Source organism: Silene latifolia, chromosome X (assembly GCF_048544455.1).
Source record: "Silene latifolia isolate original U9 population chromosome X, ASM4854445v1, whole genome shotgun sequence".
In the NCBI taxonomy this organism is placed as follows: Eukaryota; Viridiplantae; Streptophyta; class Magnoliopsida; order Caryophyllales; family Caryophyllaceae; genus Silene; species Silene latifolia.
Genome location: NC_133537.1, coordinates 188,972,663 through 188,985,727, shown reverse-complemented (window position 1 = coordinate 188,985,727; position 13,065 = coordinate 188,972,663). Strand labels below are relative to the sequence as shown.

The following is a 13,065-nucleotide window of genomic DNA, read 5'->3' as shown; positions in this document are numbered from 1 at the left end:
GAGACAACATTGAACCCCGTTAAAGTGAACACGGATTAACATTGTATTTGCCCATAGTCACTTGTATGAGGTGACGTCTCGAAGTGACTAGAGTGTGATGCGATTGATGGCAAGTTCAAGTGCCATGGAGTCATGTGAGATGACTAGTCGATCACATAGGCAGACTGTTAGGAACACTTTGTCGGGCAGTGACCGCTTATAGAGTTCTGGCAAATTTATATAGCCTGGTCGTGCCGAGAGCTACTATAGTATTCTAATGAGTCGATTCTTTTGACTAAAGACTGTTCGCCTAAGATGGCACAGTTTCAGATTAACTTTGATTTGTGTTACTACGACCTTCGTAAATGGGGTCAAATGGGCATATTTTGGGTTATGATGGCTGTGGCTAGTCGAAGGGAATAAGTGCGATAGGAATTCTCCACCCCCTTGTCAGGGTTAAAACAATATCTCAGGGCCACTCGAGGAGTAATGAACTGGAAATGCGTGGCCACACTCGGAAGGTATCCATGGTGGATAAATTCCGGTCAATCAGTTATTCTCCAGATCGAGTAAACCACTCTCGATATGATCACTTGCAAGTACAACCCGAAAGACACCTTGCATTGAGTGGGAGATAGTAATAAGACAAGAGAATTGGTGACGCACACTTGTCGAGGACAATTGGGAGATTGTTGGGAAATGTGTCCTCAACAACAGTGCGATCACATGATTTAAATATCATTATTAAATCTCATTACAAGAATACGGAAGGGATGATACATTATATATATAGTCAACTGGTCCACACATATCGGTAATGATTGGCTGGCTAGAGTTTGACATTACTTATCGTGCGGCCGGTGGTGACCATTGATCCCTTGAGGTCACACCTAAAGGACGATTCCCTTAATTGAAAAGGTTAATTAATTGTATACCGATACAGATTAATTAATTCCTTAAAATTGAACAAATTATCATAAGAGAGAAAATGACATCTTATTATAATGTGATTAAATGAGATTTTATTTAGTAATTTAAGAAGTTATATTACTAATATTAATCGGTGTTCGCGAAACACGCGAGGTGAGAATGATAAGTTAGTTATAATTACAAGATATTGTGAATTATACTAACTAGTAATTAAATGACCATTTTTATGAGAAAGTAATTTTATATTACTAGTTAATTGTTAAATATGATTTATTTAATTTGTAAATGATATTTAATTTGTTAAATATGCATTTTAAATTAAAACATGACATAAGACATGTCACATGTCTCATGAAATACAATTGTACAATTGACAAAAATAAAATGGACTCCATATTACACTATAGATAAACCGAAATTTGATGAGCTTGTGGGAAATTTTGTCTTTTTCCATTTGTCTTATTCATTTGTCCAATATGCTTGATAGTGACAAGACTATGGACAAAGGCTTACACATTTGTCTTGTGAAGACAAAAAGAAAAATAATTATGGTCTATTACCATAAGAGCCAACCGGTTTTGTGGGTGTATTAGAGAGAATTTTATTCTCTTAATTCACTTAATAATTCATTCAATATTGCATGCAAAAGGTTCATGCATTTTCTCTCTTCTCTCTCTTTAATCTTCATCAAAAAGATGAGATTTTAATCCAAATTGTTCATGAAAGATTACTAAAATTATTAATGTAATATATGAGTGTTAGTAATCAATTTTAAGGTAAACCACAATATAAATATCTAGTACATATTAGTTTGTGGGTTTGAGGGATAGTCTTGGGTGCAACTAATTGGAGGGCTTCTATTTTGAGCTCATATATGTTCATCCAATATTGGAAAGCTCAAGAACTAACAAGAAGGAGATCTTGTTGGTGCCCAATATGACCGAAATTTATTTGGTGAGAAATTGATTTTCTTATCTCCTTTTATTTTAGTTTGCATGCATAAGATCTAGAATTTATTTTATGACTAATTAAATTTGAAACATATAAGAATATGTTAAGTAAAGAGTTCTAGATTTCTAACAACAACCACTCATTTTCCAATAAATACCCCACAAATGCCCCTATTTGGGAAGTTACGCGAGTGTCCGCCCCCTCTTTTCTCCCTTAAAATTCTCGACTCGACTTCTTAAGTCACAAACCGACGTGTATTTACGACCTATTGATCGTAAATACAAGCCTTACACATTGTTTGGTACCGTCATCGTGCATTAAATCACTTGACCGACCACTTCGACCACTACACCCTCACTAATCTTAATAAAAAAGTCTTTTTACTTACCAAAACGGTTTTAAACCGAGTATTTTCCGACCAAACGAGTTGTTACACTTACGTCGGTTTCTTGCCATAACCAAATATGTAAGTATGAGGGTGTAAAAATCCTTCTTTTATCATGTCTTCATTCGTTTTATGACTATAACATGCTAAAACATGCATAACACGATCCAAAACATGGGATAAACGAGCCAAAACTGAGTTTTGGCACGAGGCGTAACTCCTTATTGTGCACAAAGGCTCGCGCCTCAATGGGGTGCCCAGGTCAGAACTCAACCGTGTTTGTTCTCGTCTTTCCCCTTTAATTCATTTTCATATTTGTAATCGGTTTTTATCATTTCAAATATTTTCAAACCTTTTTTATTTTATTTCATTTGTTTTAACCATAAAACAATTTTCACCCTTGGTTCCTTATACCATGACGGTTAAATCCGTGTTTCGGTGATAGTATTTGGTTAATTACATTTAAAAGATATTTTAAAGCCTTTTATTTCATTTCTTTACATTATGGGAGGTATTTTAAAGCCTTTCATCATTTCTTTACATTTTCAAAACAAGCATATTAGTCACCAACACAAAGTCATCCTTGGTTCCACATACCATGCCGGATATTAACCCGGGTACGATGATGAGTATCGACTAATTATATTCAAATGAACTTAAAACAATTAGTTCATAATTATTTTCAAAACTATTCATGTCAAGCTTGCCAAGTCGAACTCGACACCGAATATCATCAAAATCATGATGATTATTCGAGTCTCGTTCCTCAAATCAACAATTGCGGTCTAAATGACCCTTTCAAACCAAAACGGGTTCAATTACCCATTTTCAACACGTTTTATAAATGTTTTTCAAATGGTCAGAACGCGTCTTAAACCGTTGACTGACCCGCGCCTAGACATGCCCTTTTCTTCCTCATTTTCAAAACCAGGGGAGACCCCCTTGCATCGCCAACAGGCTCGCGCCTCATGTGGCTGCCTGATGCAGGGTCTGTTCCCTTTCTAGCATTAGTCTAGGACGATCCCGACTCCGGATATAGGACGGATCAGATACTATTTGCTCATTCGAAAATCATTTTGCAAAACGCTTTACTAAGAAAAATGGATCACGTTATGCACCATAAACCTAATACGGTAAATGGATGTTTAATTTCCGTCTTGTATGCAAATCAACCATTAATCCAACTCGACATCTTATACTTGATACTTGGATTAAATCAACCGACTTAGAAAGCTCTCACATGTTAGGTTTAAATTATTGGATGCGCATTCATGCATTTAAACCGTTTTTATCAACTTTTGCATTCAACCAACCAAGATCGATCAGTAGAGGCCGCTACCGCGGGCGGGATTGGGTGTTTGATTAAAGGGCTTCCCAATACGTACCTTCACCTCTTACTCAGAAACTTTGGATAGTGGACGACCTTATCCAGGGCGTACGAGAGTCATTCTAGAGATATGATGCTAAAGAGGGATGATTCCTTATCTTTAGTACCTATGTCAAACACTGCTTTGTGCTTCATTTGACCGAGGTATAAAGTGGATTCGAACGGGTTCCAAGCATCACACAAATGCTTGGTGGCGACTCCTAACATCTCTAATCGTTTCGAGACCCTTACCGAGACGAAACCGACCGATCTAAAACGATCCAGTCGAAAGCATTTTTACGCCGCCGAGCGTGACTTTCAAAAGACCGATGTATGTCCACAGATCGGCTGGGCTTGCAGGTGGGACATGTCCACAGATTGGCGACTCCGATGGGGAGAACTAGGACACTTACGTCTTTGTGATCCTTAGATGGTAAGACTCGAACGAGGTCTTGGTTGGAATGCATTAATTGATATTACGGTCACGGTCGGGTTCCTTGTCCGGGCCCACAACCTAACCCTCTTCGACCAATTGGCTCGTCTCGTCGGCGTGAGTTTTCTCATCCCCGCGTTTTGAATCCCGATTAAGTCAAGCATACCATTGACGTCACACATTTCTGTTTCGTCAAAAAGCTTTCATCACTTTCGAGCACGAGGCTAGGGCACCCTCCTTACACATTTTGTTTGGATTGGTATCCCTCTCGCAAATCGGGGTTTGATTGCTTGGTGTGTAACCTACCCTTCTAAGCCAAAACCTGTGTCAGCATAATGCATAATATAATGAACTGTGAGGGCTTATGTGCTACTTGATCATAAGTCCTTCCGCGTCATTTTTAAACTTTCAAAAAACACCCTTTTGCGCCGTTATAATGGCCATTTCAAACCTCGGTCTTTTGCCGACCGTTGCACGCCTTTCTAGGCCGTCGTAATGACTATTTTCAAACCCGGTTTTTTATAACCATTTCAACACGCCTTTCTAGGCCGTCGTAATGACGATTTTTAAACCCGGTTTTTATAACCATTTCAACACACCTTTCTAGGCCGTCGTAATGACGATTTTCAGACCCGAATTTTATAACCATTTCAACATGCCTTTTGATACGTGCCTAATATATAGTCTTTTTAGCCTATTTCAGCACGTATTTTTATGCATTTTTATACTGTTTTTATGGTATTTTGCCCCGAATTGGCTACTTTGGTTTGTTTTGTCCATTTTGTAGAAATGAACGCGAAAGTAGTGGAATCGTACTCTTTTTCGTCCTTTTTGCATGCATTTAGAGGAGACGGGATTGTTCCAGAGTGAGATACTGCATTTGGAAGCGTCATGGCCACGGATTACGAGGCATTTAGGCGCGGACTTGAGCTGAAATGAAGACGAAATACTCGATCGAGCAGTTTTACCACTCGATCGAGTGGTTTTTACGTCTCCCATTGGTCGATCGAGTAGAATTCTACTCGATCCTTAGCCTGCAGAAAGACCAGTTACTCGATCGAGTAACTTTCTACTCGATCGAGTAGATTTGCTGAGGTGTTTACTTGATCAAGTGGTTTTAATCCACTCGATCGAGTGGTTTCGCTGATTATGGGCTTTAAACAGCCCGTGTGTTGTTTAATTTCGCAAACTTAAGTACTTTTTCTATTTAAAACTACGTTAACTAGGTTATTAGGACCTTTTTATCTATTCTTTTTATCTATCAAGAAACTTTACTGCGTTACTTTGTTTCCACTGTAATCTTACTTTTGGGATTATTCTTGCTCGGATTTTGTGTTCTTTACGCCGGATTCGCACTGATTGTAATTCCTTTCTCTTCCCTTAATAATAATTAATCCTTGTTGTTTTAATTGCTTGTTATTCCATTTAATTCCCTTGCCCTAATTTCTCTTTATGCTTTTTACTTGTTATTTCATAATGTTTACTGCTGGAAATCTATCTGCTGTTAGTTTAATTAGCGACATGAGTAGCTAAACCCCTTTCATGTTGGGATTAGAGGATCTGCGGTAGGATTGTGACGATGTAGTAAATGAAACAGACGAAATAATTACGAGACTCTGTCACCATAGCAATTTAATTGTATTTATCGACTTAGTTGAGTGCACACTTCTGAGTCACCTCTTTAATCTGGCTAAAATTAATCCTAGATCGAAAGATTGGACTAAATAGGCCTGCTATGAACAGTAGACTACCCTGACGAGAATGAAAGTTAAGTTAGTGGTAAGGATAGAAAGTGGACCGAAAGGACCTTTCAACATCCGTCTTACATTAATTCGTCTGAGTCATTTACAGCTGAGTCACTGGACTACCGTAGTGAACCGAAATCCTGATATGTCCCTCTTTATCTGATAGTTTAAACTCATTTTCTTCCTTTATTGCTCTCGCCCTTTATTTCTCTTTCCTTTAAAACTCGTAGTTTAGATAACAATTCAAACAACCCCCCCCCCCCCCCATTTGTGACCAAATAGACGGACTTCTACAGATATCTTGCCTCCTGTGGAGATCGACCTGACTTCCCTAGCTATATAGTTAGTCGAGTTAGTTTATTTTTGACAGTACACGACGTACGTGTCAAATTTTGGCCGTTCTTGGGGAGGCAATTGCCCTATTTGTTTTCGTTCCGTTTATTTTATCCGTCTCAGGGAATTCCTATTCCTTGAGGCCGTTCTTATTATTTACTTTCAGTGTTGTTTATGCCCAGGTCAGACAGGTGTGAATTAGTTTCAGCTGATTCAGAGCCAGAGAAATTATTCAGGCATAGACTCCGTCTGATAAGGAAATCACGAAAGGAAGACTTGAGTACTTTCGAGCCGGAGTTACATCTTTCTCTTTTTGAGGAAGATAGTCCAATTTCTACAGTAAAGATGCCTAAACTTTCTAGTCATTCAGTGCCTAAAGCCTCTTCTATTCCCAAAGGTTTCAATCTCCAGACTGAGGATAGGAACACCTTTGATATCCGTCCTTCTTATATAAATCTGGTGGAGAGAAACATTTATAGAGGTGTGGCTGGTGAAGATCCGAGGAAGCATATGGAGACCTTTACCGATTACTGTTCTATTATCCCCACCACTAAGGGGGTAACTCAAGATAAGATTAAGGAGGTTCTATTTCCTTTCTCTTTAGCCGACTCGGCCGGGGAGTGGTGACGACTGGACCGCACAAAATTTGTTGGGGTTCTGATTGGGAGTCTCTTGCTCTTGCATTTTACAAGAGATATTTCCCTCCACAACGCACCAATTTGCTTTGAGGGCCAAGATTACTAGTTTCAGACAGGCTCCCGATGAAAGTTTCTATGAGGCATGGTCGCGATTCAAGAAGTTGGTGAGGTCTATCCCTCACCATGGTTTTGAGCCATGGTTTCTAGCTAATCAGTTCTACAATGGGCTGTATGACGACCAGAGAGCCATACTTGATGCGGCATCTAGTGGAAGATTCCATGAGAATACAGATGACGATAAGGGATGGTCTCTTATTGAAGAGATGGCAAATCACAGTGCTGAATATGGTAACCCGAGGGATGGGATTAGGACAGTTCATGCAGTTGATAAGCAGGTTTTGGCTCAGCTGGAGACCATGAATGCTAGGTTCGACAAGTTGGAATTACAAGCTGCTGGGGAGCCTCAGACGGTCCATGTTCTTACTAGAGGAGAGACCGTTTCTTGTGAGAGATGTGGGAGTAATGATGGCCACACTGCTGTTGGCTGTCTTGTGGAGAAGGAACAAGTCCTTGCCTTTCAGCAATATAGGCAAGGAGGAGGTTCCTATTACAATAATCAAGGGGCAGTCCATCCCAGTCTGAGGTGGACTAGTCAGAATGTGCTCAATCCTACTCCTCCTCCGCACCAGCAGCAGCCTTATGTCCCTCCACACAAGAATCAACAAGGCTTTTAAAAGCCCCCTTCTTTTACTCCTCCTAACCATGGTGCGTCATCTTCCGGTGGGGTGAGTGAAATTGGTGAGCTTAAGTCTATGTTGCAAGCCTTCACGAAGCAGTGGCAATTGAGTGATCAACAGAAAGATGCGTCCATAAAGGCACTTGAAACTCAAGTTGCCCAATTAGCCACTAATAAGTCCACAAGAAAGCAGGGTCAATTACTGACTCAAAATGAGAAAAATCCACACGAGACGGTACATTTCATCAATCTGAGAAGCGCTCGTTCATATGAGGGACAAGAAATGCAGAAATCAGACCCAAGGAGAGCTGTAACTGATGGTGAACAGTGTTCTGGCGAAGAAAATGAGCTCACGACAAAGAAAGTACTCGATCGACTGGTTTCAGGTGGTCGATCGAGCAGATTTGGGGACGAAAGTGGTTGATCGAGTGAAAATACCACTCCATCGAGTGAACAGGAAAGGCAGAATGGTCGATCGAGTAGTTTTTCTACTCGATCGAGTGATGAGCAAAATGGAGTTGCTCGATCGAGTGAAAAAACTACTCGATCGAGTGATATTGATGAAGATTCTACTCGATCGAATGGGTATATTGGTCGATCGAGTAGTTTTGATGACAGGAAGCTTATTCGAGAACCTGCTAGTGCTCGTTTAAGCGATAAATCACCGGAAAGACCTCGTTCGAGAGGTAAGAAGCGTCCAAAGGATACAGAACTTGCTCCGGAAGATACATTGGAAGAGAGAAAGAAGGGACTCGAGATTCCTATCACAGTTCCCTTCCCGAGGCGGTTGCAGAATACTAAGGCCAATCAACAATTCGGCAAATTTGTCGAACTTCTGAAAAGCTTGGAAGTCACTGTGCCGTTCACTGAGTTGCTGACAAATTTACCCTCTTATCTTAAGTTTATGAAAGAGATTTTATCGCGTAAGAGGACATTAGTGATAGTGAGACCGTAGCTTTGACTGAGGTGGGGTCAGCCCTATTTTAAAATAAGTTACCTCCTAAGCAGTCAGACCCGGGTAGTTTTTCAATTCCGTGTCATATCGGTAACTATTTGATTGATAATGCGCTATGCGATTTAGGCGCTAGCGTAAGTGTCTTACCGCTGTCTCTGGCCAAGAGACTTGGTTTGACAAAGCTGAGTTGCACTAACATGACAGTCCAGATGGCCGACCGTAGTATATCACGGCCACTAGGTATAGTAGAAGACGTACCTATAAGGATCGGGAGGTTCTTTATTCCCGTTGATTTCGTTGTCTTAGACATCCCCGAAGATGCACACACCCCTATTATCTTAGGGAGACCATTTTTGTCTACTGCTCGTGCAGTTATTGACATCGGGGGGAAGACTTTGACCTTTCAGGTAGGGGACGAAGAGCTGATTTTTAATCAGTCTAAGTCCCGGAGGGCTCCCATGCAGGCTCAGCCTTGCAATGCTCTCTCTTCTATTGACCCTATTATTGACACTCCAGTTGAAAATTTGGAGTATTGTGCTGCAATTGTTATCCCTCCGCCTCAGACTGAGAGCAAAAAGGAGGAAAGTTCGTCTGTTTTCCTTGCTACAGGTACAGATGAAAGCAGCGAAGAAGCTGTCAAAGGGTGTTGTGCAACTGCTGTCAATCAAATTGGAAGTAAGGATGCTAAAGACGGTGATAGAGGAGCAAGGACGAGGAAAGTTCGTGCCTATGTGGATGAGAACTATTCCCCTCCTACTGTTGCGAATGACCATTCATGCTCATGGAAATTAAAGAGGACAGTCAACGTTGCTGAGATGACGTCCTCCAGTCAGGAGCCCTTCAAGGGGCTAATGAATTGCATTGGGAATTAAACGGGGAAATGCCGCGTGTAACACTTTGTAATAGATAATTTTGAATTTTCCGTTGAATTTATTTTATTGCTTTTAATTAAGACAATTAGCTTATAGACTGTTCTTTAGCGTAGATTTAAGACTATAGACTGTTCTTATGCGTATTTGGTATTTTGGGATATTTTTGCACGTGTTCTTATGCAGGTTTGGGGAAGTTTTTACGCATTCCAAGGAAGAAAAGACGAAATTCAAGAGCTTACGCGAGAAAAGAGCTCGATCGAGTACTTTTTGTACTCGATCGAGTGAAAATTTGGTCGATCGAGCACTTTTTCAGGTCGATCGAGTAAAGCAATAAGTGGGACTTCTCGATCGAGTAGAATTCTACTCGATCGAGTAGATGGAGCATCAAAATGCTCGATCGAGTGGTTTAAAACCACTCGATCGAGTAACTGAAACAGGACGCAGGGAGTTTTCAATCCTTAAACTCTTTACTTTTGTTTCCTTTCTCATTTTGTCCCTAATTTTCATCTAAACACCTCCTATTTGCGATACTACTCATCCCAAATCCCCAATTTTTCTTACCTAATTACCAAATCCACCACCTAAAATCTATTGTTTGCTACTTAATCTTCCATAGCCCCATATTTTCCCCTTAATATGTGCCTATTTACACGGTCTTTAAAGAGGATTAGGGTTTGCGGTTTTGAGGTCGAAAAAATCGCTACTTTTACTTGTTTATTGAAGATTAATTGCATATTGTAGGTCTATTATCATCAAGTAAGTGATTCTTTCATCCTCTATGCATTTTAATTTCGTTTTTCCGAATTAATATGAGGTAAATGCTTTCTAGGGTTCAAAAATCCATTGTTAGTCGAAATTTTTCGACTTTAATTGTGTTTATTGCACTTATTCCCCTTGCTTGATGATCAACCCCAATTCCTCGCTGCTGTTACATGCTTAATTCGAATTCTACATGAATTTTTGCGATTTGTGTTCAGGACAGTCGAAAATTTCGACTGTCAGACGGGCTATTGCTGCTGTCATTTGTCTATGTAGCTTCATTGTTGTGATATTGCTGCAGAGTGTAGAATGTTTAACATGCTTCCATTCGATTATTGCGCGAATTTTCGCGATTAAGGCTGTTTAGTCGAAATTTTTTGACTGTCAGACGGGTTTGCTTGCTTCCATGACTTAATTAACTTCAGTGTTGCTTACATGCTGTTGTTGTTGACTGTTATGCCCGCCTTATCGCCATTTACATGCTGCTTTTCGATTTTGTTTGAGGAATTGTTGGGACATATATGCTGTGGGTCGAAATTTTCGACTGGTAGGGGTATTCATGTTGTTTTTTTCTGCTGGTTTTTCCTTCTGTCTAAGCCAGTTTTAGACACTATTTTTCTTATCATGCCCCTACCCTTGTTACAGGATGAAGTCTAGTTCGTTACCTTCTACCAGCTCCACCTCTAGTCCGTCTCTGTCTGAGACAGTAGCCCCTGCTGTTGCCACTGCCTCCGCCTTAGTCACCACTGCAGCCCCAGTGTTTCTAGTTTCAGCTGCAGGGACAGTTTTTGCGCCAGCTAGCTCTGATGCTAGCTCAGTTCAGGCTGCCACTTCCTCTACGGTCACCACCACAGCTAGCACTGCTGCTAGTCCCTCTTCAGTGGTGACCACAGCGATCACTACCTCCGCACGGCCTCTACTTTTACACCTGGCGGACTCGCCAGCGGCCAGAATCGCCTTGAGCGCCCTGGTTCCTCACACCGTCGCTTCACGAGCTTCTGCTCTGAGTTCCAGAGGCCGGGGTCATAGACAGTCCCGAGCTGCACCAGCTCCAGTCACCTCTACTTCCGCTCCTAGCACTTCTACAAAGAATTGCCGCTCTACTCCCAGCACGATCACGGTCCGAGGGGAAACTTCCCTCGACCCTCACCCAGACTACCCGCAGGTACATTTCGTTAACACTTTCCATCGTAAGAAATATTATAACCTGCTTCGCTGTGTGCATGTACCTTCCCGATTTCTAGAGAAATCGGCACTTGAGAGACTCGGTATCTACGAGTCGGTTTGTGAGTTACTACGGGGCACGGGGATGGCCGGGCTCATCTGTATGAGCGGCCGTACCTTTTTAGAGCTGAGCCTCGAGTTTCTCAGCTCTTTTACCTTCTCCCCCGGGGCACACGAGGCTGACCCCGATAGTTCTTCAGTGTCCTTCTGGTTGTTTAACCGGACCTTCCCGATGACACTAGGGGAGTTTGGTAGGTTACTTGACCTTTCCTCTACGGGCTTGACTGCTGCCTCGAGGAAGGTCTACCGTCAGCTTTGGCGGTGTCTGGCCCAAACCACTTTTAGAGAGCGAAAGCTCCATCAGGTCCACCTTCCCCCTGTCCGCTGTTTCCTTAGACTGATGGGGAGCACTATTTTCGGCCGAAAGGAGCCAAACAACATGGCCAACACCGAGCTCTCCATCCTGGGCGGTTACCTAAACATCGATTGCGAGGGTCCTTTTACCCTTAACATAGTTTACTTGACCGCCCAGTACCTTCTGAGCCAGGGGAAGAAGGAGACGGGAACCATTGCCTGCGGTGCCATAGCCACCATTCTTGCCCGTCGCCTTTTCCCCGTTTGGCCTCGTGACCTGCAGTACCTCGAGGGAGAGAGGCTACTGAGTCTGGATGCCATGCTTTCTCAGCATTGGCTGACTCCAGACTACTGAGACTTGGAAGATTGACGGCTCCATGTCTGTAGACTTACCTTGTGACACTCTCCCCTGTCTTGAGCCCCTTCCTACTGTTGCTAGGGGCGCCCGTCTGCCACCACTACCTCACCTTCTCCTTCCACCTAGACCTACTCCTGTTGCACCCGCCGCCAAGAAGCGGCGTCTTGAGACCGGAGAGGGGTCTACACCTTCAGGGAGTGCCCAGCCTTCCACGGCTACTCCCGATCCGACCCCTACTCCCACTACTACTACCACTCCTACTCCCACTCCCACTGACCAGACACAGACTGAGCTGGTCTTACCAGCTACTTTCGTACTACCTCCTCCCTTTGTGGCGCCCGCGGTCCCGGACCAAGGGGGCACCGTTTACGGTTTGTTGCATGCGGTTGCAGAGCGTCAGGCTCATATGGAGAGGGACATGGCTTTAGCCTTGCACCCTCTGTACGAGTACCACTTGAGGTGACACCGCCCGATTCCAGAGGGTTGGCCACACCCTTCCTTCTTCCGGTTCCCACCCGAGGGGTACCCGGAGTCTACTGACGAGGAGGAGGAGGAGGACCCAGAGGTGGCAGTGGAGAGAGCTCGTGCTGAGGAGCAGAGGAGGAGAGAGGAGAGAGACCCGGAGTTCAGGGTGGAGGAGATCCGTGAGAGCAGTGACGACGACGACGGCGAGTAGCTACTGGTCTACTCACTTCCCCAGTTTTCTGGCTGGTTTGGGGAAGTTCGTATTTTTGTATGCATCTCTTACTCTTTTATTTTGTCTCCTTTATATTTATTGTTTTTTATTGATTGGTTGTATATTCCCGTTCCCCTGTATATATCTGCTGGTGTATGCTGGAGGACAACGAGGGCGTTGTCCGTTTTGGTTTGGGGAGGGTATTGCATCCTTCTGAGTCTGCATTTGAATTTGTTTTGCATTCACGTTTATTTTTCAGCTTGCATTGTTGTTTATTTTCATTAAAAAACAAAAAAAAATAAAAAAAATCCAAAAAATTAGAAAATTTCAAAAAATTCAAAAAAAATATTCACGTTTATTTTTCCATATAG

The 13,065-nt window shown here is 42.4% G+C and overlaps 1 pseudogene; it reads right to left on the bottom strand.

Moving 5' to 3' along the window:
* Positions 1-6,849: 6,849 nt before the first annotated feature.
* LOC141625292 (small nucleolar RNA R71) lies at positions 6,850-6,950 on the bottom strand (annotated as a pseudogene).
* Between the last annotated feature and the right edge of the window lie 6,115 nt (positions 6,951-13,065).